The following is a 6,171-nucleotide window of genomic DNA, read 5'->3' on the forward strand; positions in this document are numbered from 1 at the left end:
ATTATGTATATATCTAAAGTAACTTCATAAACAGTAGAGATTTTATATTACTGGAGCTGAGTATACTAGAGTATTTAGAGTTAGTGGTTGAATTACGTAAATAACTAAACTAGCTTCATAAACAGTAAAGACCATATATTACTGGAACTGAGTATACTCGAGAATTTAGAGTTAGTGGTTGAATTATATATATAACTAAAATAACTTCATAAACAGTAAAGGCCCTATATAACTGGAGCTGAGTATACTAGAGTATTTACAGTTAGTGGTTAAATTATGTATATAACTAAACTAATTTTATAAACTGTAAAGACCCTCTATTTCTAGAGCTGAGTAACTCAGGTGTTTAGAGTTATTGGTTGAATGATATATATATAACTAAAGTAACTTCATAAACAGTAAAGACCTATATTACTGGGGCTTAGTATACAACATATTTAGAGTTAGTTTTTGAATTATGTGTATATATAACTAGAGTAACTCTATAAACAGTACAAACTTTATATTACTCGAGCTGAGTATACTAGAGTATTTAAAATTAGTGGTTGATATATGTATATAACTAAAGTAACTCCATAAACAGTATAGGCCCTATATTACTGAAGCTGAGTATACTCAAGTAATTAGAGTTAGTATTTGAATTATGTATATATATAACTAAAGTAACTCCACAAACAGTAAAGACCCTATATTACTGGAGCTGAGTATGCAAGAGTATTTAGAGTTAGTTGTTGAATTGTATGAATATAATTAAAGTAACTTTATAAACAGTAAAAACCCTATGTGACTGGAGCTGTGTATACCTGGTGTTTAGAGTTAGTGAGTGAATTAAATATACAATGAAAGTAACTTTTTAAAAACTAAAGATCCTATATTACTGGAGCTGTGTATACTCAGGTGTTTAGAGATAGTGAATGAATTATATATATATAACTAAAGTGATTCTATAAACAGTAAAAACCCTATGTTACTGGAGCTGAGTATATCCTGGTGTTTAGAGATATTGTTTGAATGATATTTATATAACTAAAATTACTACGTAAACAGTAAATACCCTATATTACTGGAGCTGATTATACTCAAGTATTTAGAGTTTGTGTTTGAATTTTGAAAATATTTAACTTAAGTAACTCCATAAAGAGTAAAGGTACTATATTACTCTAGCTGAGTGTTCTCAAGTATTTAGAGTTAGAGTTTGAACTGTGTATATATATATATAACTGAAGTCATTCCATAAACAGTAAAGACCATATATTACTGGAGCTGAGTATGCTAGAGTATTTAGAGTTAGTTTTTGAATTCTGTAAATATATTTAAAGTAACTTCATAAACAGTTAAAACCCTATATTACTGGAGCTGAGTATATTCGAGTATTTAGAGTTAGTGGTTTAATTATGTATATATATATATATAACTGAAGTAACTCCATAAACAGTAAAGACCCTATATTGTTGGAGATGAGTATACCCAAGTATTTAGAGTTAGTGGTTGAATTATGTATATATATATATATATATGTAACTAAAGTAACTCCATAAACAGTAAAGATCCTATATTACTGGAGCTGAGTATAATCGAGTATTTAGAGTTAGTAGTTGAATTATGTATATAACTAAAGTAACTTCGTAAACAATAAAGGCCCTATATTAATGAAGCTGAGTATACTCCAGTATTTAGAGTAAGTGTTTGAATTATGTGAATATAATTAAAGTAACTTCATAAACAGTAATAACCCTATGTTACTGGAGCTGAGTATACCCTGGTGTTTAGTGTCAGTGGGAGAATTATATATAGAACTAAAGTAACTTTTTAAACAGTTACACCTAAGAATACTCAGCTCCAGTAATATAGGGTCTTTGGAGTTAGTGGTTAAACTATGTATATAACTAAACTAATTTTATAAACAGTAAAAACCCTCTGTTACTAGAGCTGAGTATACTCACGTCTTTAGAGTTATTGTTTGAATGATATATATAACTAAAATAACTTCATAAACAGTAAATTCCATATATTACTGAAGCTGAGTACACTCAAGTGTTTAGAGTTAGTGTTTGAATTTTTTATATATATAACTAATTTTATAAACAGAAAAGACCCTCTATTACTAGAGCTGAGCATACTCAGGTGTTTAGAGTTATTGGTTGTATGATATATATATAACTAAACTAATTTTATAAACAGTAAAGACTCTCTATTACTGGAGCTGAGCATACTCAGGTGTTTAGAGTTATTGGTTGAATGATATATATATAACTAAACTAATTTTGTAAACAGTAAAGACCCTCTATTACTGGAGCTGAGTATACTCAAGTGTTTAGAGTTAGTGTTTGAATTATGTATATATATATATATATATATATATAAGTGAGGTAACTCCATAAACAGTAAAGACCCTGTATACTAGAGTATTTAGAGTTAGTGGTTGAATTATATATACAACTAAAGTAACTTCGTAAATAGTAAAGACCCTATATTACTGGAGCTGAGTATTCTAGGGTGTAATGTTAGTGTTTAAATGATGTATATAACTAAACTAAATTTATAAACAGTAAAGACCCTCTATTACTAGAGCTGAGTATACTCAGGTGTTTAGATTGATTGGTTGAATGATATATGTATAATTTAACTAATTTTATAAACAGTAGAGACCCTCTATTACTAGAGCTGAGTATACTACGGTGTTTAGAGTTATTGGTTGAATGATATATATAACTAAAATAACTTCATAAACAGTAAATACCCTATATTATTGGAGCTGAGTATACTCTAGTATTTAGATTTAGTATTTGAATTATGTATATATATAACTAAAGTAACTCCATAAACAGTACAAACTTTATATTACTCAAGCTGAGCATACTCAAGTATTTAGAGTTAGTGTTTGAACTATGTATATATATAACTAAAGAAACTCCATAAACAGTAAAGATGCTATATTGTTTGAGTTGAGTATACTTAAGTATTTAGAGTTAGTGTTTGAATTGTATGAATATATTTAAAGTAACTTCATAAACAGTTAAAGCCCTATGTGACTGGAGCTGAGTATACTAGAGTATTTAGAGTTAGTGGTTCAATTGTGTGAATATAATTAAAGTCACTTCATAAACAGTAAAGGTTCTATATTACTGGGGCTGAGTATATTCGAGTATTTAGAGATAGTGGTTGAATTATGTATATAACTAAAGTAACTTCGTAAACAAGAAAGGCCCTATATTACTGAAGCTGAGTATACCCTGGTATTTAGAGTCAATGGGTGAATTATATATACAACTAAAGTAACATTTTAAACAGTAAAGACCCCTCATTACTGGAGCTATGTATACTCAGGTGTTTAGAGTTTGTGAATGAATTATATACATATATAACTAAAGTAACTCCATAAATAGTAAAACCCCTATGTTACTGGAGCTCAGTACACCCTGGTGTTTAGAGTTAGTGGGTGAATTATATTTATTAGTAAAGTAACTCCAGAAACAGTGCAGACTTTATATTATTCGAGCAGAGTATAATAAAGTATTTGGAGTTAGTGTTTGAATTATGTATATATATAACTAAAGTATATATATGTATATTTTATAAACAGTAAATACCCTATATTACTGGAGCTGAGTATACTAGAGTATTTAGAGTTATTGGTTGAATTGTATGAATATAATTAAAGTAACTTCATAAACAGTAAAGACCCTATATTACTGGAGCTGTGTATACTCAGGTCTTCAGAGTTTGTGAATGAATTATACATATATATATATATATAACTAAAGTAACTCCATAAACAGTAAAACTCCTAAGTTACTGGAGATGAGTATACGCTGGTGTTTAGAGTTAGTGGGTGAATTATATATACAACTAAAGTAACTTCGTAAATAGTAAAGACCCTATATTACTGGAGCTGAGTATTCTTGGGTGTAATGTTAGTGGTTAAATGATGTATATAACTAAATTAAATTTATAAACAGTAAAGACCCTCTATTACTAGATCTGAGGATACTCAGGTGTTTAGATTTATTAGTTGATTGATATATGTAAAACTTAACTGATTTTATAAACAGTAAAGACCCTCTATTACTATAGCTGAGTATACTACGGTGTTTAGAGTTATTGGTTGAATGATATATATAACTAAAATAACTTCATAAACAGTAAATACCCTATATTATTGGACCTGAGTATACTCAAGTGTTTAGAGTTAGTGTTTGAATTTAGTATATATATAACTTAAGTAACTACGTAGACTGTAAAGACTATATATTACTGGAGCTGAATATATTTAGGTGTTTAGAGGTAGTGTTTGAATTATGTATATAACGTAAGTAACTTCATAAACAGTAAAGACCCTATATTTCTGGACCTGAGTATACTCAAGTATTTAGAGTTAGTAGTTGAATTATGTATATATATAATTAAAGTAACTTCATAAACAGTAAAGACCTATATTACTGGAGCTTAGTATACTCATGTATTTAGAGTTAGTTTTTGAATTATGTGTATATATAACTAAAGTAACTCCATAAACAGTACAAATTTTATATTACTCGAGCTGAGTATACTCGAGTATTTAGAGTTAGTGGTTGAATTATGTATATAACTAAAGTAACTCCATAAAGAGTAAAGGCCCTATATAGCTGGAGCTGAGTATACTAGAGTATTTAGAGTTAGTGGTTAAATTATGCATATAACTAAACTAATTTCATAATCTCTAAAGACCCTCTAGTACTAGAGCTGAGTATACTCAGGTGTTTAGAGTTATTGGTTGAATGATATATATAACTAAAGTAACTTCATAATTAGTAAAGACCTATATTACTGGGGCTTAGTATACTAAAGTATTTAGAGTTAGTTTTGGAATTACGTGTATATATAACTAAAGTAACTCCATAAACAGTACAAACTTTATATTGCTCGAGCTGAGTGTACCAGAGTATTTAAAATTAGTGGTTGATATATGTATATAACTAAAGTAACTTCATAAACAGTAAATACCCTATATTTCTGGAGCTGAGTATACTCAAATATTTAGAGTTAATGTTTGAATTATGTATATATAAACTAAAGTAACTCTTTAAATAGTAAAGATTTTATATTACTGGAGTAAAGTATCCTCAAGTATTTAGAGATAGTGGTTAAATTATGTATATAATTAAAGTAACTTCATAAACAGTAAAGACCCTATATTACTAGAGCTGAGTATCCTCAAGTACTTATAATTAGTGGTTGAATTATATATATAACTAAACCAGCTTCATAAACAGTAAAGACCATGTATTACTGGAACTGAGTATACTCGAGAATTTAGAGTTATTGGTTAAATTATGCATATAACTAAACTAATTTCATAAACTTTAAAGACCCTCTATTACTAGAGCTGAGTATACTCAGGTGTTTAGAGTTATTGATTGAATGATATATATAACCAAAATAACTTCATAAACAGTAAATAACCTATATTACTGGGGCTTAGTATACTAAAGTATTTAGAGTTAGTGGTTGAATTGTATGAATATAATTAAAGTAACTTCATAAACAGTAAAAGCCCTATATTACTGGAGCTGAGTATACTCGGGTGTTTAGAGTTAGTGGGAGAATTATATATAGAACTAAAGTAACTTTTTAAACAGTAAAGACCCTATATTACTGGAGCTGTGTATACTCAGGTGTTTAGAGTTAATGAATGACTTATATATATATATAACTAAAGTAACTCCTTAAACAGTAAAAACCCTATGTTACTGGAGCTGAGTATACTTAGGTGTAGAGTTAGTGGGTGAATTATATATACAATTAAAGTAACTTTTTAAACAGTAAATATCCTATACTACTGCAGCTGTGTATACTCAGGTGTTTAGAGTTAGTGAATGAAATATATATATATAACTAAAGTAACTCCTTAAACAGTAAAAACCCTATGTTACTGGAGCTGAGTATATCCTGGTGTTTAGAGATATAACTCTAAATACTCTAGTATACTCAGCTCCAGTAGTATAGGGTCTTTACTGTTTATAAAATATATATATATATATATACTTTAGTTATATATATACATAATTCAAACACTAACTCTAAATACTTTATTATACTCTGCTCGAGTAATATAAAGTCTGTACTGTTTATGGAGTTACTTTAGTTATATATATATACACAGTTCAAACTCTAACTCTAAATACTTGAGAA

Source organism: Limulus polyphemus, unplaced genomic scaffold (genome assembly GCF_000517525.1).
Source record: "Limulus polyphemus unplaced genomic scaffold, Limulus_polyphemus-2.1.2 Scaffold5360, whole genome shotgun sequence".
Lineage (NCBI taxonomy): Eukaryota > Metazoa > Arthropoda > Merostomata > Xiphosura > Limulidae > Limulus > Limulus polyphemus.